The sequence below is a fragment of the Leuresthes tenuis genome, unplaced genomic scaffold (genome assembly GCF_036924035.1).
Source record: "Leuresthes tenuis unplaced genomic scaffold, fLeuTen1.0.hap1 SCAF_15, whole genome shotgun sequence".
NCBI classification, from domain to species: Eukaryota; Metazoa; Chordata; class Actinopteri; order Atheriniformes; family Atherinopsidae; genus Leuresthes; species Leuresthes tenuis.
In genome coordinates, this window is record NW_027325369.1 from 6,639,392 (window position 1) to 6,660,482 (window position 21,091).

Below are 21,091 nucleotides of genomic sequence, written 5' to 3' on the forward strand. Positions count from 1 at the left end.
TGTGAAAGGACAAAAAATGCTTTTACAGGAATGATGTTGGATAAATGAAAGGTTTTGGATTTTACTTTGAGACTAGGGGTCACATTGAAGGTTAGAGAGTGAGCTAAAAGCCTGTCAGCCATCAACCATAAATCTTATTTATAGGATCATTTAAAGTGGACACGGTTCTGGAACAGTAAGTTGCAGACAAATGAGAGAGATTTCCCTCTGAGATGTGATCAAAAGGAGTTAAATGTGTTAGAATTGGCATGAATGTTAGATTACGAAGGATTTTGAAGGGCAGAAAGAAGAGAGTGAATGGTTGGAGCTGAGAAAAGCCAAGAGCATACTGATCTTCAAACTCAAATGTCTTCTTTTGGGGTGGGAGGGTTCAGCTGCTGTACTTAAGCAGCTGCTTAGTTAATATAAGATTAGCCTGTTCTTCTGTAGTTTCATCAATCAATGAATTTTTCTTTATGTTCATGATTTTGTTGATAAGACCTTTCATCCAGTCACACCAGTGTACAAACCAACTGACTTTTAACATCCACTGTGTACTATAGTAAATGAAAAATGATTTTCAGAAATAATGATTAAAAAAAAGAACCCTCAAAGAAGTTGTGTGGGTTTTTTTCATCCCATTTTTTCTTTTTTCCCCTCCATACTTTCACAAATAAAGTTGTTTTTCTTTGTAGAATCTATTGCAATCTGTGATTTTTACCTCAGTGTTGTGCTATTGGAGTGTTGTCCAGTCTTTATGCTAAGTGCTGATCCCATAAGGATTCAAATTTATTACATGTCCTTGTGTAAGTGGACTTCACTGTCTCTGAGATGGTGCTAATGTTGCTTAAAAATGAGCTCCATCTCCATCAGTCTATGATGTCTCCACTGATTCTACTTTCCTTCAGGATTTTAAGAGGCTAAAGTCTGACATCTGCTGGTCAAAACCATGTAGCATGGTACAACAAAATAAGGATACCAACCACCACTTTTCCACAACTCTGAGGTCAAATGTGATTAACCCTCTGAGGTCTATGATCACACCGGCGTTATCAGATCACATGATGTCATTATGGCTCAGACCCCAGAGGGTTAAAATATCTGATGTCCAATTTATTACAAAATATTGTATGCTGTACTTGAAGGGGACATCTTTTATGACATAATGCTGCACGTAGATTATTGCTGAGGTAAAAGACATAATCTAGACTATTTTTTAAAAAGTTTGCCAGACTTATGGGTCAAAGTAAGAACATGCTATAACAAGAACTATCAAAGGCATTTTCTTCTGCTTCTTGTGCTATGAAGTTACAAGATGTACTCTTACGACTGTTCAACACCTATCAAAATTCGAAGAAAATATTACATTAAATTAATGTAATTAATGGATATTACCAATTTTTGTTTTCATAATCATGCACCATTCCAAGATTCATTTCAGTTTACATGGATGGGGCAATATCATTCAGAAATGACAATCTCTTCTTGTATCCATCAGCACATAGCAGATATAACGAGATTTAACAATGTAATAAAAATTAGACAAGAGGGGGACTTGACCGTGATGTCTGTGATTAGACATTTTAATACACATACAAATTATATGATTTAAATCTAGTGTAGAGGTGAAATTGCTTTAACATTATGTGACTAATTAGCTTTGCAAAGGTTGCAGTTTCTTCTGAAAAGAAGAATAAACTGCAGGGAGAAAAAGTTTAAAATAACTCGAATTTTGGTGGTTGAGGGTTGTGTTGAATCTATGAGTAGGCTGCAAACATACAAACAGACACATACATACAGCAGACTATGGTAGAGAAAGATATAACTAAGGGAAACAGTGCTCTTAAATATCAAATTGACCCAAAATACTACATTGTAATGTAAATGCCAAGGGTTTCTTTGGTTTGTAATTGATTTTGAAAATATTGAAAAATATCCCAAAGGTTTTAAACTGTTGAAATAGATGCCACTTTTTAAATCACTCATTCACAGGAGTAATTAATTGTTTCAGCAGTATAAACTGCTTGAATAAGAAAACATATTTTATATATACGTATTCTTTATATATATTTTCTCTTACGTGATGATGGTTGGAACAGCCTTGATATCTCACCCGCACTTAGGACACTTTGACTTGTCAGTTACAGATGGGAATTGGTGCTATTCAGATTTGGCTTTACTGTCCATCCTCTTCCACAAACTTTTCACTTGAAAGGAGCCATTATAAATGTGACCACTTCCACTGTTTGCTCAGAGAGAATAAGCCCACCAGTCTGTGTGGAACAAATTACAGAAATATCAGCTGCACTGCGCAGATGCAGTTTGGTTGTTTAAATCACAGCTGAATTTAGTCCAACATTTGCACAATGAGAATGATGTAGTTGGGCAGCAGATGGTGCTGTGCTGCACCTGTTAACATCTCTTACTGATGCAGGAAAACTCTGATGACAGTGTGCTGGCGTTTTGGTTACTTTAAGAACAATAACAGCAGCCCTGTTTTGATATGGCAGGTCATATCAAAAGTGACTGTAACTTGATAAATAATTAGATATCAAGTTACCAAGTCTTCTATCACATGATTTATTAATAATAACTAAAGATGTTTTGAGTTTGTAATTTTTCATTTATTTTTTTTTACATGATACACTACTAATTTAAAGCAGTTGCACTACTTTACTACCACATCTTCAATATTAGCAATTTGCCTTTCAGGTTGCAATATTTTAAACCAATAACAATAAGCTGTCACTGGAAATGGCACATATTAACATGCAAAAAGAATAAATATTCTGTAAATAAACAATAAAGAATAAGGGTCATATTTTAGAGCTTCCATGAATTGAATAACTGATAAGAGAGCCTGGAAAAAACTGAAGTATGATCCCTGTTGTAGTTTCATTCTCTTTTGTAGACAGTAAATTTAGTGTGTGCTTAGCACAGGCTCATAATTTAATAAATCATCTTATAAACACAGTATAAACTACAACAAGAGTTTATTTAAATCCTAAAACATCTCTTCTTAATCTTGCTTAATAATAATAATGATAGACACAGGATACTCAGCCTTCTCAAGATGACTAAATGTTCCTGATTGACACAAAATATAGTCTGTAATAATTTATCTATCAGTATCAGACTCTGAAAAAAAATAAATGGTGAAATTCCCTACCAGATATTGTTTTGAGCTCTTTAACCACGCTGAAAACATATAAGTAACTTATTTGATAACTGATATTTGTTTACTGATATTTATCCACTGTGAAATTGATATAGGAATAAAATACATTTTTGGAAATATTCTAAAGTTTACTTTAAGCTGGATCAATTAATCAATTAAATAATACATCAATAAAATATATGGAAATAGTTTGAAAACTAAGTAAAAAGAAAGTGTAATTGACTTTTAATTATCTTGCAGCCTCCAGCTCATTATAACCCATCCATCCATCCATTTTCTATACCCCCTTAATCCGTCGGATTAAGAATTAAGGTAAAATAATGTGTAGGCACAACATGCAAATTAATAAATGTTCCTTATTCTCTTCTTTCTTGGCACCTCTCGAACTGTCCAGTTGGGGGCGGCGACAACTTCCTCCTGTCTCTGCACATTTTTTTTCTTCTTTGCATGCACAGAAAAAGAGAGAACAGCTGCTTCTCACATCCAAGCCTTTGCTCTGTCATCCTGCCCCTCCTCCCCCCTTTTCCCTCAGGAAGGGGAGCACCACACCCTGTCAGCCAATCAGAGCTCAGCTCCACCTCCTACACCACATCATCTCAGTCTCCAAGGTAACAGGGTGCCCCTATATCTCTCTCTCATTCCCTGTTTCTATACTGAAAGGTGCCGCATCATCATCATCATCACCCCTCCCATTTAACCACCCCGCTCTCCCATACTGAGCTGGTGGCTAGTTAGCTTTAGCTCCTTCCCTGTTAGCTTCATCTCTCTCTTTCTGCAGTGGGACTGTCACAACATCAAAGGCACCTCCCTCTTTTCAGTCTCCTCCAACATCTATCACAGAAGAGGAAGAGAAGGGAAAGGAAACAAGATGCACTGAGGGAGGAGGCGAGGAGAGATGTGGTACGTACTTTTGAACCTGCTTTCCTGCTCTGTGTCCACCTCCTGTTTACTAAGTCTGCAAGAATCAAGTGTGTGTACGTGTGTCTGTATAATTCTTCCTGGAATGCTGCTCTAACAAGCTGGTTGATGCTAACACTCTCAGAATGATGCAAGGAAAAAAAGAGATAAAGAGGGGCAGCAGCAGAGGGAGGTGACTCCCAGTTTCTGTCTCTCAGCTTTTGTTAAAGAGGCCTACTCTGCAGGAGCTTAAGTGCCTGCAGCATACACAGGGAGACCAACACCTTTCCTCTCAGTCTCCTGTCCTGATTCCTACTATCCAGTCCTACTGGTCTCTGTAATTTTATATGAGGACAATTCTGATCTTTATGATGGTATTCTGCTAATGAGTGAGCAGAACCAAATCTCGGCTCTGCTGTTTTTTAATGCCAGGGCATAGATAAATTAGATTGCTCAGTTTTTAATGAACTTTTATGACAGTGGGTCTGAAAGATAAATTTGATTGTAGTTCAGTATTGAATTCATGTACTCCTGTGAACTGGAAGATACATGGTATCACTGAAAGTACTTCTTAGGGGGCCTTCAGATAGATAAACCCTCAGATGATTGATCATGGTCAGATGAACTCATTTAGGAAATAATTTATGTAGCTTGAACAACTTAATATGGAAAGGCATTTGATAGTAAGCACACCTGAGATGTTTGTAATTCAAGGGTTTTGTCTCTTGGTTTGTGTAAGTGGTTGGCTCTAATTTTTTCCCACAGATCTTAACCTGGCTCTGACATTTCCAACCTACAAAACACAAACGTTTATTTTTCCTTCCCTACATTGTACGTGCTGCTCATGATTATTGTAAATTAAATCCAAGACATGATCAGTTAGATGCATCTTGTTACTTGATGTATATAAACTTATTTATGCACAAGATGATAGCCGAAAGATTGTTTTCTTCTTGAATATTTCATAACATGATACTATTGTTTTTCTTCTGACTATTTTGCATTTATGTTCCATATAAAGGTAGGTCTTTAAAAAGTTACCCAATGGCCGATGAATAAAGAAATCTTACAACTAAAAAGTTAAACACATTCAATAAAATACACTTACTAATTTCATTGCAATCAAAAGTTTTACCGCTTCAGCTTTTCTTGGTCTGATATCAGGAGCTTAGTGTTGCTGTTTTTTCAGACATTCCAGATTTGATCCTTTCTGTCTTTCCTTCGTCTTTTCACTTTTCAGCATTTCTAATTCTGGCGGCTGTAGCCATTCTATGTAAAGTCCAATTTCTTACAGAATCAGTGGGATTTTTAAGCTTTGCTTTTACCCTGAGAAATTGACCAAGGTAATGACAGAAAAAGCTTTTCATCCTTTTTTCTTTTAAGAGGAGAAAATATTTTTCTTGTCATCAGTTGTGTCACTTTCGCAGCTCAATGGTTGGACAGATAAAACGTGTATACAAAGTCAGCCTGATAAATGTCTGTTTGATGCTGTGTTAGCTATGCCTGACAGGTGGCTCTTTTGTGCTGTGGTCTTCAAAGCATCCTCAAAGAAAGTTGCTTTTTAAAAGTTTCAAATTGCTTTTTCAATTTAACTATTGAGAGCAGGCCAAAGGAGAAAAACAATGTCAGGCATGACAGAGGAATGAGAGACAAATGTTTTTTTATTGATTATAAAGAGAAGTGAGTGGTCAACTCACTGCCAGCTCAGTTCCTTCATTTTCCACTCCACAGGATATGATGTAACTACCTCCAGTGCTGTTTAACAGGGCTGAGTGGTTGCAGAGATGCGTAGCGGCCTAGCTGTCAGAGGAAAAGCAGGGAAGGTTAAAGTGGGTGCAGCCTTCTCCTGTTACAGATGGTATATTAGATTAAATCCATGCTGAAAAGTGAGGGAGGTATCATTCCTGTAATGCTTTCTTTAGCTCTAAACTTAGATTGATTATACATGGTGAAGACACTGAAGTATGTTTACCTGATTAGATTTTAATTTGGCCATTCATTCATTTATGACAGGTTCCTTGAACATGAAGTTCAAAGAAGCTGTTGCCAAAAAACTCAAATCATATTAGTTTATTTTCTGATTATATATTCAACCAGATCATATATTTATTTCACAAAGCTTTTCTTTTATCAAATGATCTCAAATGATAAATTGTGACCTTGGACCTTTCTGCCCTACAGTAAATGAGTACCAACAGCATCTGTCAGGGGTGATGATGACTGTATTAAGTATTTTGTTGTGATTTATACTTTTCAAATCTAGCTTCCATGATGTCAAAACATCATGGAGATCACAGTTATGAAGGATCAAGACAATAGGGTCCTTGTTCTTCTCATTTTCATTATTATTTCAGTGAGATTTGATGGTCGATAAAACAGATAGATGCATTACCTTTTGACAAAATTTGCATCAGGTATTCAAAATCCACGATATAAGCATTAATAGCAGGAAATATAATATACTTACTAATTTTTATTGTAAAAGTTTATATATTACTGTATAATTTTCATATTCCACAGATTCCTCATATTGTTTTGTAAACTTAAGCAACTGTTATTTTGGCTGACTGAACAACTTTGATTTAGTGTTGCTCACACAAAGTCAACTACTTTTTGACTTTCTGTGTTTGACATGGAACAGAATGATTGGCATTAATGCAGGAAATTCATTCCACATATCACTTTGTTAGAAGCCTCTAAACCTCAGGTGGATTTTATTACTTTTTTTCATGCAGTTTATCTATTCATTGTTGTGTTTAATTCTGCTCTAACTATACATGCTTGCCAACTTACTTACCATTCATCTCTTTATTGTCCAACCAGTGACTCCTGACATAGATTAACTTAATCTATTACCTTCAAAATTAAATTTCTAGTCTCTTTGCAGCAGCGCTTCTTTGAAAAAAAAAAGTCTTACTGTAGTACTGTATAGGTGGTTAAAGAGTAAAAAGGGACAAATTAAGGCAAGAATCATTGCTCCATCCCTCCAGGGTTAACATTAGCAAGGAGCCATGGTGTTTATTCACGGTAGAGTGTCAGGAGATTATAATGTGGGAGTGCATATGTGCTTATTCCATTCAGAACACATTGTAATTTATGCTGAAAGGTCAATTTCCTCTTTGACAGCAGAACATGTTACAAGCAACAACACAAACTCTAAGTTATAGAGGGCTAACCAACTCAAAAATACCTTGTAGACTCGCAAGTATGAATAGCTGAGGTTACATATGAGGTTAGCCTAGCTCGTTGTTGGGATAGCTTTACATTTGCCCACCTAGTTACCGTAGTGAATAGTCAGCTTTCATTTAACTGTTTTCTCAGTGTGATCTTGTCCTGTCTTCCTCTTAGCTGTACTTAATTTCAAACTTTGGTCATACGCTCACTTCCTTAGCATGTTGTTGTAATAACTTGTGGTTCATATTATTGTAACAGAGTATCTGCTTGAGCTTACAGGTTGCAAGGCTAGAAAATAACAACACGGAACTCTTGGTGTCAGGAGTGAATGTAATTACAACACAGTTATTATGATATCTTTTTTTTTTTCACTCCTCCAATCAGGCTAATTTCCTTGTTATACTCATTTTCACCTATTTTCTTCTTGTATTGTCTGTATTTTCCCTGAGTGTATTTCTTTATTATGATATATTTAATTATAATCAACTTTTTTTAAATTTAATTTTTTTCAGATTTTGGTTTAATGTGTAAACATCCTAATCTGATTTAAGTGATTTCCTTGGTTATTCAGGCCATTGAGTTCACATGCAGCTCAACTTTATGTCTAAGATGAAAAAAAAACAAAAGAGCTGTGGCTGATTGTCTGGTGAGAAAAGCATTTTCTGAGTCTGGCTGATTTTCTCAATTTCGTGCTTAAATATCTGACAATTGTTTCTGCCTCATTGTGCTAAAAAATAAAATGAATAAAAAATACATAATTTTTGAAAAATTATATTTTCACAGCAAAATGTTTTGTGTGGAAAATACATTACTGAACAGACATACCTATCAATACAGTACTGCAGGCAACTCTGAGCAGCAGATATCAAGATACTGAGTGCTGCAAGTTTTTCCAATTGTACTGTATCCATCTGCATAAGCACTGACTGCAGCTGCTATATAGTATTTCAGTATACTAATAACAAATCAATTTTACACACAGAAAATAATAAGATATGCCAGTAATTGTTGGTGAGAAGTTGTTATTAGAGCTATGGTAAAGCCATCAAAGCATTTATTGAAATATTTAGAACTTACAATTTAAATGTTGTTCCTCTGTACAGGTCTATATTACTAACAATTTCCCAAGTTCTGTTTCTCAGGCAGAAAAAGAAACTAGCTCCTTCATCGAGGAATATCATTTTCTCGCCAGGCATTCTCAATGGCTCAAAATTTTGCAGTTTGTAGCAAGTTTGTAGTGCACTATAGTTTGAGTGAAAATTTTACTTTTTTAATCAAAAATTTTAAGACATTTTCGAACGGCATGACAAAATGACTGACTAATAGTGGACTGTATAGTGAACAAGTAAGCAATTTGAACACTGCATGGATGGAGAGGGACTGAGCAGGCTGGGTAATTTGTTACTGGTGCACAGATAGGCTGAATGGCTGGCTGGAGGATGATGGGTAAAGTTGACTGACTGAAGATTACAACAATCCTAAAAAGACAAGGAAAGCTGGCTTCGTTGAACTGTTGACAAGGACAGCATTAATCAGAGAGTCAACAAGAGCCGTACAGTCCACAGACCTGGAGCCTCACGTAGAAAAAAAACACATGTGCACAAAAAAAGTGGAGTGTGCACTTTTTCATGTCAATGATCAGATATATCAAGAGCGAAACGACCGTGGAAATGTGCGGTGCCTCATGCCAACTTCATGGCTGGCATACACACTTTTCTACAGCTGTTGATTATTTGGCGACACTTAAAGGTGATGTTGGAAAACTGTTATAATAAGTAAATGTGAACATCCAGATATTTTTGTGCATGGGAGGCAATTTGGGTTTGAGCGTAGGTCATGTTTCAGTAGGAAATCCACGCAAGTCTTTGTACATGAGACCCCTAGGCTTACCAGAAGAGTGGCCAGAAAAAAAGCTATTGCCTACGTAAAAGTTCAACAAAAGGCATGTGGAAGATTTGCCATTTCATCTGTCACTATGAGGTCTGTGTTTGCTGTTGGAGTGACTTAAAATAGATAGAAGTTGTAATCAGTTCAGCTGATTCTTTTGTGTGTCTGCTCATGTTTGTGCAATAAAGCTTTCACATATTTTGCCTTATACTAGTGTGCCATTTGCACCTGAATATATCTGACAGGATAGGATGTTAGGATTCTATACTCAGTTTAAAGAGAGGAAAAAAATAATTAAATAAACAAAAAAAACTCAAACCCATGAGAGTCAATGCATGTTTTGTCTGATAAAATTAAGATTTGGGAACATTTTATAGTCTCTGCCAGGAAGACAATCGAGCAAGGAAAGTTACTGACGAATTATGTTGGTTTATGTGTTTTCGTACTCCATTGTGTCACGGTTCCATGGTGGAGGAGAGGAAGGGGGACCAAGGTGCAGACACGGAGCGAGAGCCAGGGGGCAAAAATTTATTGAAAACTATTTATTTTAAAACAAAGCGCGGCAAAGCCGGAAAAAACCCCCACAAAAATCAAACATGAGAAAAAAAACAAAATAAAAACGCTGAATTACAGAAACTAACAGACTGACCAAAATAGAGCCGACGAATTGTGAAAGCAACAGTCAGGATCTGACAAATGGTGTGACAAAACAGGGAGACTAAATACTGTGGGGAGAGTGATTGGTGAATAACTGCAGCTGAGGATAAATGAACACAGGTGAAGGGAGTGGAGCTGATGACTAGACTGTAGAGAGACTGAGGAAGTGAGTGAGGAAATGACAAAACCTAAACAAAAAACAGATTGAAAACAGGCATAAAAGAAACATCAAAACAACACGGAACATGACACATTGATTGTACTAATATATGATATCATCTGATGCTCTGGAGCCAAACTTAAAACCTAGAAAATGGTCTTAGGGGTGATGCCACCTTTTTGTGGTAGTAGCCTGGACAGTCCAGATATAGAAAGTGTGGCAGAGCAGGTGGAAAATCAATTGAACCTTCTCTGCCTCGAGAACATGGCCATTGCATACAGTTTTCCCAGTACAGTTTCAGTTTACCAACAAAATACAGAGTTGATATTCTTCTTAACCCAAAATGTTATTGTAAAGTGCATTAAAATGTAAAAGTTTAACATTCAGATAAATGAACCTTCAGGCCTGCTTCAACCTGTCCATGAACAGATATTTGCATGCTGTAACCCAGGCTTATGGCAAAACATGAAATAAACTTGATCTATTGATTTGTGTCCACATATTTACATCAAAAGTAAGATGGGTATGGTTAAGTATCTAAAACAAGATGGTTAATGCTTGGAAAACATCATAGCATGCATGAAAAAACAGACATGTCATATCAAAATACCTTTTTCCTGGATTACTGGATGCCAAGGTCTGCCCCCCTCCACTTAACACACATCACATGCTGTTGCAAACACATGAAAACAGAAAACAATATTTGATGCATTGCCTTGGACAAAATAATCAGTTTTGATAAAGGGAGAACATCTTTAATTTACGAATGTCCTCCTCAAAATGTGCCCATGTGGAGTTTGATCATGTAGGTAAATACGGACAATGATTAAACTAAGAAAATCCATGCATTTAACAATTTGTATGCACATGATGCTTCTCTAACACAAAAAATGATCATATCTGTGAGTTTGAGTGTAAATATCTGTACAAAAAAAAAAAAAAAATTTTTGTGAATTAATATCAATATGGCTAACTCATTAATCATGTTTTGTAGGCTTGCGGCCCTCTGGTTACTTCACACTGAATCCATGAAATTCCATACTTCAGTTGGAGTATTGGTGGCTCATCATTCGACACTCTGGAGCTACACCTACACTCTACATAATAATTTATCCACCATTGTGAGCGTGTGATAGTTTGCATGGGAAGATGCATAACATTTTTCATTTTCTGAATGCACATGATAAAAACGTAAAGATATTTCATTGTGTACATATTTTTCAAGCTCAACCACTTGTAGTCAAGACAGCATACACTGACTGGAGATAAATTCCAGGTCACATTGCTTGTCCCAGATAAAAAAACAAAAAAACAAAATACAATCTTAGAGGTTATTATCCATTTTATGGTAAGATCACAAAAATCAGAAAACGGAAAATGGCTCAATATTGAATTTTTCATTTTGATTTAAGAAACAAATTTGGAAAAAAAATAAACTGGAATTGGAAGTGGCTTTTTTTTTCCTTTTTTCAAAACAGAATGAATGGATAACAGCACCTAGCATCAGTTTATTTAAAGCATCTACTTACTTTTGTACAAATAATCTTATGTCTAAATCAACATTTTTAGGATCTAGAAAAGTAAATGTAGGCCTATGTGTTTTATTTAAGAGATAATTAGCTATTCTGTCTCTATGGACCCACTTTGAGATAACTATAGAGGAAAATAACATCTGAATCAGAATTTCTCAGCTTTCCACAATCACCCAAAAGCAGCATGTATTTGTGGATATGTGAGGAGTTTTGAGGGCATGAAAAGACTTCTCAAAGTAGTTGTACACATTTGCAAATTTTGTGATACGTCTTTGTGACCATTACGAGACTAATTTGACTCCATACATATTAAGGACAGAAGTGACATAGTGGTGACGAACGCATTGTAAAAAGAATGAAAAAAATGCATTTTAGCCCTAACCATAAAGGTTTTCTTAGCCTACAAAAGTAGTTTTGACCTCGACTGAACCTTACTGCCTGAACCCAACCAGGTAATGTCATAATTTAACGATATTGTGTTGTTAATATGTTACCAAAGCAACCAGTGAAATGGCATCCCTGAGGGTGATGGTCACAAAAAAAATTTTTCCTAAGTTCTAACCATTAGGCTTTTCTAACCTGTCCAAGGATTGTTATTGCTTAACCAAACCAGGACGTGAGAAATGTATTTTAGTAATATATTGTACTGTTATTGATGGAACATATGTTGGTCTCGATCTTACATCACACAAGGTTGAAAGTGATTGTGATTCAGTCAGACCACTTAATGTGTGATAATGTCAGCACTCAGAGAGGAAAAACTGAACTGGCATATTATCCCTAATTGTTGAGGAAAAAATAAACACACTAATGGTTTGGTCTGGTTCCTGTGGTAATCAAGACAGGAAAGTAAAGGGTAGTAATGTATTTGAATATGTACAGGCAAAGCTGTACAGAGGGATGGATTTAATATTAGTAATAATAATTACAGTGTTCATTAAGGGTGTTCTATCTGTAGTCACATCTGTGTTGACGATGTTAAGATATATGAAAGATATCTGTGTGTATCTGGGTTCTGTCTGGGTACTCCAGATTCCTTCCACAGTCCAAAAACATGCATTTCATGTTAAGTGGTTAATACAGGGATAGATAGATAGATAGATACAGGGATCTTGTTGTTTTTTTGTCCTTGTGTTGGCCCTCTGATAGACTGGCAACCTGTCCAGAGTGCACCTTTGCTCTCTCTCGGTGGGATAGCTCTCCCAGCAGTGATCGCTGTCTTTGTGGAAATATATATATATACATATTTTTAAATTGTTAAGCCATTACATGTACTCTTTACTCTTTGTAATTACACTAATGATGGTTTACTTCAGAGTTTGTGTACCTGATTAATTTAACTTTTCATGAAAAATTTTAGCTATTTTCTCAAATGTTTGAATCTATAATTGCAACAACGTACTTACAGAGTATAAAATTAAGTTTATCAGTTTCAAAATCAGGTTTCACGTAAATAATAATTTCCCCACTCTTTTCTCTACTTACTTCTTATTTTCAAGAACATTTTGCAGTTTAGTGATGCAGGGAGGATTCATGCTGCTCATGCAGCCACAACACATGATTCAATTGAGTGTCTGTTACTTCTGCATCTCCTTGGTCAGAAACATATTACAGATATGAGGACTAAGGGACAGGAGAAGCACCAATGTATCTTCCTCCCTCCACCCTTGATACATTATTCATTCTGGGGCAGGGTTGGAGGACCCCTGGGACACACATACACTCTGGTAATTCTCTGTCATTGCAGTCTTTTTTATGTCTGTATTTTCTTTCTTCACATCGATCTCTGCGCCATTTGTTCTAAGTTCTGCTTCTGTCTGACTATAAGAGAAATTTTCATTGTTTGCTTAGTTGAAAATTATTTCTGACACAATGCCAGCTGAGAGCTGAGTTCATCCTGATTCTCTCATATGCTGGTGTATCGTGTGGTGTGGATGTGGCCAGTAGATGGATAGTTAGAGAGGATGGGTTTTAGAAGCAATAAAGCTCTAGGACTATAAGATTTTCTACTTTCCAAGAGCCCTCACACTGTCCCAAAAATGTCAAAGTTTGAAAACTACAAACAAAACACAGAAGTGCACAGATGATATGTATAAAGCTCAGTACCAAATTACAAGAATTTAGAAAAAAAAGTAGCTGAAGAAGTCTTAAATTATTCCACGCCAATATGAAAAACATTTTTTTGATAAAATGCGGTACAAGAAATGAAATATTTTACAATTTAATTATTTTTTATCTATTTTATATATCTCAGGAAGACATTGTAACTTTTTTGTTTAAATAATTTAACATTAATTTATTAAATTGTATACTTACACTGTGTTTCTATTAATTACTATGTACCACAATATTTGTCCCAGGTGGGAGTATCAACAAGTGTTTTAGTATCAAAGGATCATTTGTGGAATCTGGAGCATTTTCAAGGGAAAGAAACCTACTTCAACCTCACTTTGTGATTGCAGCCGATGAAACAGCTGCTACATTACACAAAGATATTTCCCAGTGCAACTTTAATCTCACAAAAGACAGATGAAACAGATCCTGTGTAAACAGTCGCCTGTCAGACAGCCAACTGCTGATTCACAAAGAAACGATAGAACTTTGAATTGGGAGATCAGTCAGGATTAGACGTCAGAGAGGATGTTCTACAAGGTGGCTCTTGCAGTCGTGAAACTGAGAAATGTTTACAAACACTCAGCTCACTCAGAGTAAAGGAGTGTAGATTGGGTCATTCAACAAGAACAAAATACCCTAAATAATTTGGCAAACACAAGATTGGATGCTGTTTGAAATGTAATAATTTTTATAGTTAAAGGGGAACTCTGGTATTTTTAAACCTAGACCTTATTTCTGGCATTAAATACATTTATCTACTCACCGAGAACAGTTTGGCTAAAGTCGGCCTCCATCCGAAGCTATTAAGAGTACTCGCGATCAGCGTATATCCATATCACGGAGTTAACGGGGCAGGGACGATGCAGCCTTTAAATAAGGCATTATCTGTTTTTATTTCACCAATACTTTAAGAAGAATGAATGAACGAACGAACGTGTACCATAGCTCTGTTAGCTCATAGGTGCTGTTATGTGGCTACTTGCGGCTATAGGAGAGCTAACGGAGGGATTTCTACACAGGCACTCTACTTTGCTACTGCTAGTTTTGTGCAACATGGCAGGATATTTATCAAATTTTGACAATGTGAACAACGACTTTGAGTAAGATGGACATTCTTAACGGAGTGAATGAGCTGTGCTGCAACCATGCATGTCGATGAAGTTGTCCCAGTAGAGGTTTGTGTAGAATTCCCTCCGTTAGCTTTCCTATAGCTGCAAGTAGCCACATAACAGTAGCTATTGATTAAATAAAGACAGATAATGCCTTATTTAGAGGCTGCATCGTCCCTGGCCCGTTAACTCCGTTATATGAATATACGCTGATCGCGAGTTATCTAAATAGCTTCCGAAGGACGCCGACTTTTGCCAAACTGTTCTCGGTGAGTAGATAAACGTATTTTATGCCAGAAATAAGGTCTAGGTTTAAAAATATTGGAGTTCCCCTTTAAACAGACACTTTCTGGAGCATTACTAACAAAGATCATTGTCGACAGAATTTTCATCTGTATTTGCCCATCTTTCTGTCACATCTAGTCAGTTGAAATTTGGTCAGTTTTGCTCAATGATTTATGCATTTGATCACGTATACAGTGGAGTTAGTAAAGAGGCTACTATATATGCATGAATGAAACTGCATGCTCACATGTTCAATCTACATTCCTGTCGGCAAACTGACCTATTTGCAGTGTGCTCACTTGTTAAGTCATTAAGACACAGATGTGTATATGAAGTTGCTCTGTGAGCTCCTGTGGCCACTGAGTCTATGAAAAATATTCAGATTCATCAGTCCATTTTGTTATATTTAAAGAAAAATAATTAAAATCCTTTACACCAAAACTGACCTATAAAACATAATTAAACTGAAAAGGTTATCTTTTCCAGAAGTCTGAAATCTGCTAAGTTATACAACTTTCTGCAACTTCTTACTGTACAAGAAAAAACGTGATATGTAAAAAGACAAAAAGGAGTTTGAGCAGAAATCAGGTTGAACATATACACTGAATTAGGTCAAAGTCAGCCTGAACAGTCATTATCAGAGATGAGAAATATTTATCTGAGTCATAATTAGCACACATTTTAATCAACAGCATCGTCATCTCTGCTCTCATAATGCTCTTTAATCTTTGATTTCTCTTTACTTTCCTGCTCTGCATCCATCATTACCTCCCTGTGGTCATGTAACTCATGAGGTCATGGAGAGGTGCATGATGTATATATTCCTGGCAAGTGACCTCATCTTGATTCACCTCATAGTCATAACTTGCTGTCTCAACATAAAAGTTCTATTTGTAGTTTATAATTGAAAAAAGTAACACCAGGTAAAATCAATGAATAATAAATTCATACAAACACAAAAAATGAATGATCCAAAGTTGAGATGAAAATACTAATTGAATAAGTTAAATTGGAATTTTATAAATAATGAAACATCTAAGAAACAAAGAAAATGAGTGGCTCCCCACAAGTCGTATATCCTCAAAAGAATCCTGAAAATCATTTTGCTCTATCTCAGCCTCAGATATGTTTACATCGAATATGTGTGGCGTTTTGTTCCCCATACTCACTTAATATTTTATACTCTGTCTTCTCGTATCCCTACAGCAATAGATTGATTGGAAGTGAGTCGGGGAAGGGCGAAGACAAAATACAAGTTTTGGACAGGGTCTCTTCTCTTTACGTCCCTCCTTCTTGCACAGTCTCTGATTATAAAGAATTACCGTCATTGGTTGATTGCCTTCTCCCTTCAAACATTCAATTGATCAGCTCTATAATGGGCAGCAATGACTGCCCTCAGCACGAGTTTCTCTGTTTACAACAGCACATGGCACTGACATTAGCAGCTAGAAAATTCAGAAACGTACATTTAAATTCACGGACACACTACAGAAAAAATTTTCATGTTTTCAGCTTGGTCATGATGCATGGAACCACAGTGCATGACACGTAAAGCAATGGCCAACTTTTTATTTTCTTATTTTAACCAATGACCATATAAAGACGTATGTTTTGTTTTTAATATATTTATTATTGTCATTGCTTTATTAGGAGACAAACAGTGAATGTAAAGAATTGACACTTGGCCAAAAGTTATCTTCTTAGACTAAATTAAAGCACCACTCTAAAAGTCGAATGATTGGCACAGCAAGACTGTTTTCTCTTCACAGTTACACTTTTATCTAATCTTTGGCCCAAAAAAAAAAGACAAGTTGTTGTTCGTATTTTAGAAAATACCCAATATAGATGAAGTGGAGAAGTTCTGTGTAAAGTGGGCCTATTGGCCACAATGTTCTTAAAGGCTAGTGAAGGTCATTATTATAGAGTAGAACTCTTGACTGTGGACAAATTTGTATGCATTCATACGGTCATGGTGTCACATCCAATATACTACATCTCTCGACACAGCACCCGCCGCTGAGGTGTCCTCTTTTCACAAACTCAAATCTAGTCAACCTATATAATATAACCTATATAAAGAATAGTGGATTACATCTCTTTATCTGTTGACCATCCATCCATCCATTTTCTACACCCGCTTAATCCAATTCAAGGTCAAAGCTTTTTCTGTTGTTTACGTCATTTCTATTATGTGTGATGAACACAATGTTAGCTAATCAACAATAGCATATAGCATAGAAATTATTTGTGTTTCAGTGTGTTCAGGCATGTCACAGCTAAATTGTAAATGTAAATTTATATCCTGTCATATACCAACTTCTTCCAAGATGGTGTTTGTTTAGTTCTTGATTTGGGGCTGTGAGATAAGTAAAACTATTTATAATCATTATCATTTACTTAAAGTCTACAATCTGAGAAAGTATGAGGTGGGAGCCCTGTGGGGCTTGAGATGGGCAGCTGGCATTCCCGTGCTATATAACTTACTTGATATGGTGCAATTACACAAATTGTATTAGGGATACCAAAAAGCCCAAGGAGGCTCTTTGTAAAATCCAGCTGTTGATGTGGCAAATAACAAGCCATTGCCAGTAACTGACTGCTAGTTGAAAATTAGAAGGCAACATTGAGGAAACAAAAGCTACAGACCTACTGGACTGGACTGATCTTTGTATTTAGGCCATGTCCCTCTAAATTTGAAGTATGTTGGATTTAAATGTTTATGGATAACACATTAAAATAGTTTATGGTATTTTTTTCACCATCCAAAGGGGTGTAAAAATATTTATCAAAATGACTGAGCACAATATATTTCCATTAGAATTTTATTTAAACGACAATGACTTAGAGGGTCTGGTGATGGATGTGAATAGTCCCATTAGTCTTTATTACTTGATTTGCGCTCTTTGACAAACCAACTAAAAAAAAGTTGCAGCCTCATTTTCACCCCTGTCCGCTGCTGAACAGGGTCACCAATATCAGTCCTATCCGTAAATCGAGTTTGTCACTGGAGGCCTTTTTTGTTCAGTTGCTCCACTGACATCATTACTCTGTTTTGCAGCTGCCTCTGCTGCTAATCCCAATCAATATAGAGCCTGAGTCACCTCTTCAATTCAGCACAGTTACTGCTTCTGCTTTGTTGGTCACCTTGTGTTGCATACAAAAAAAAATATCAGTTTTAAAAAATTTCTTTACGCCATCTAATGTCTAAGTAAATTAAGGTGAAGAGACGTTACTGATGATGACATTATAATATTCTGTCTCATAAATCAACATTTCATAAATCAACATCAACATAGTTTATTTGATGTAATAATAAGATAAAAACCTCTTATTTGTATGAAAATTATTTCCCTATTTTTCCTGTGAGATCATGCCGAAACCCTCAGACAGCAAAACTGGGAGCTGTGGGCACATGTTATTAAAATGTAACCCACAACTCTCTGCATTGTGTATTGTTAATTGGGAGCTGGGATATTGTGCAGAGAGATGGAAGCACTGGACAAAGGGTTCTAAATTCTGGCGGAGACCTTGTGGTGCTTTATTATTCCATGAACAACGGCTCCCTGCTGTATACAGTAGCTTTGGCTTCCACACCTTTATTGTACTGAAAATAATCTGACTTTTAGAAAACATCTATTCAGTTGCAAATGAGCATAAATCAATATAACACAAAATAACTGCACCATGCACCTTTAAAATACAGATTACTGTCCTATCTATTTTTATGTGCACATTCTTGCCCAAAGCACAGGTACACACAGTTCAAATTGAGCCCGAATTATTATTCAACAGCTTCACAAACATTACATAAACTAAAATGGTTGGGTGGTTTTAGTTCAGGGATATTTATGGGTGCCAATACCGAAGGCATAAAGACCCATTACCTGACACGCTTATCATTCTCCCGTTTCCATCACGATTTTTGGTGCGCAACTAGTCCAGCACAGTTGCTCCAACCTAGACAAAATCACATCACTACATGTTCCTCAATCGGGAATAGAGTGCTATGACTTTTCACATTTCGCAAATGATTTTCCGGAAAATGGGGAAAAAAAACTAACAAACAAAAAAAACTGGGAATTGGCTCGGATATCAAAAACACTTAACTATGGCAAAACAAGACTTTGATAAATAACAAACAAGACTATAAAAAAACACGAGTATGGCACTGTGAAAAAACAAACAAGACTATGCAACATCACCAGACTTAACTTTCAGCGTGAGCGTGGAAGGGAAAGTGAGGATTCTGCAAAGACTGTGAAACGGAAAAAGGGTGACATGAGTGAACCTAACGTGACAGGGGAAAAAACATGACCTGAAAACATAAGAAATGACCTGAAAATAAGAATTTTAAAACATAAACTGTGACAAACAGGAAGGCTTATTCACTCTCATTTTAAAATAAAGGGCCCAATTGAACAAACTAGGAGTTTTCACAGCTATGTTATACATTCACATGTCACACTATCAAAGTAAAAGATCTCACAGGTTTACCTCAAGGGGGAATTTTTGTTTTGAGTCTGTCTGCCTCTGTCCAACAAAATCAAACTGCATCACCATAGCAGATTGAGTTGAATCTCAATTTAAGTGGACCTCATCTTTTCCCTATGAAGCAACCTAATACATGCACACTCACACTCAACATCACAACCCGTCTCTCTATCTCCCTATGTCTACCTGGGAGATTCCTTGCCCACCCATGGCATCATTCATCATACAGGTCTCTCTAATCTAAAGAAGACCATCAGAAAAATCACATCAGTGTCTTCAGCAGACATTTTTGCTGTTTACAGGTTTAACATTTTTTTCAATGTGACTTTTACTTTTCTGAAAAAGCTGTTTGTTCTCAGGGGCACCACCTGTTCTCCTCTGTGGCTGTCTCTAATGTGACTGTAATCTAACAAATGGCATCTTGCATGCTAAGAATTTTGGTATACGGTGTCCCCCTTCTTTAATTGATGGCGTCCCATACAACTGACTAAATAGCAAGAACTAAGATCACCTACAAATACGCAACCTCAGTAAATGCCAACAAATTAAACAGGAACAAGATATGCATGGTGGGTGAAAAAAGCGTGTTCTGTAAGATATGTGTGTAGTTTTTTTTAGGGTGTATAAATTGCTTCCTGTTGGTCTTAATGCCCTCCTTGCCTTTGCCTTTTGCCATCCTCTTTCTATCTTCTGCTGCTCCTCCTTGGTCATGAAGGAGCCTTGCAATCATGGGTCTCGGTCTCTGGAGAGCCTGAGGAGGCGGTGGGCCCTCTCACAGGAGATGGGAGTGGGAAACTTTTCGGGGCTGAGAACTGATCGAATGACTCAGTCAATAAAACCAGCAGCGTCACAGCCTTCAGCTTTTTCAGGGAGATTGAGGATCCGGATATTATTACACTGGCTCCTGTTCTCCAGGTCACTCCACCTTGTCTTTAAAAAATGTCACCTCTTTCTCCAACGTCTCGACGTGTGTGGTGGTGTCCTTTATGTTGTCTTCATTAGCAGATATCCGTCCCTCCGGTTACATGCTGCCATTCCGACATGGGTCTCCAATTGTCGGAATGGCGACACTTAATTTTTTATCAAACGTCCCGTCATTCCGACACTTTTTTCCTCCTATGGTCGGAATGGCGGTATGTTTTGTTTTTTTTTAACATACCGCCATTCCGACAGTTCCTTTTAATAGCCTATTTTTTACCCAAAACATTTTGCACTAATGATATGCCGGCGCAAATACGCCCTAAAGTTTGGCGCACAAACTCTGCACATGCAGAGGCCACAGCCTCGCAAACAAACTTTAATAATCTATTATCAAAATCCCCTGAAATTTCAAATATAAAAATACAGATATTAATGTAACTCTGGCGAGACTGAAACTGATTAAGCAGAAATACAGTGTCAGTGAGCTGTCACAGCAGCCAGCTGGAGCGGAGCTCTCCACATAGCCCTTGCGTCTTTTGCACGCTGTCATCATATGCAAAAGTAATAATTGCAATTACAGATATCACGGCTACTGCACAGGACACAATTGCGAGCACTCTGCCTTGCCTTGCCAATAGGAGAGGAGAGAAATGACAGCATAGAACGTATAAAACACAACAAAATGCAGTAAAAACGTTTATTCATG

General features: G+C 36.7%; 1 protein-coding gene across 1 annotated transcript in view; it reads left to right on the top strand.

Moving 5' to 3' along the window:
* The first annotated feature begins 3,816 nt into the window (after positions 1 to 3,816).
* Positions 3,817 to 21,091, top strand: part of akap6 (A kinase (PRKA) anchor protein 6) — a 281,773-nt gene continuing 264,498 nt past the window's right edge. The window contains exon 1 of the mRNA XM_072365052.1: positions 3,817 to 4,057. The gene's annotated coding sequence lies outside the window, so the exon portion shown is untranslated. The remainder of the gene's footprint in view (positions 4,058 to 21,091) is intronic.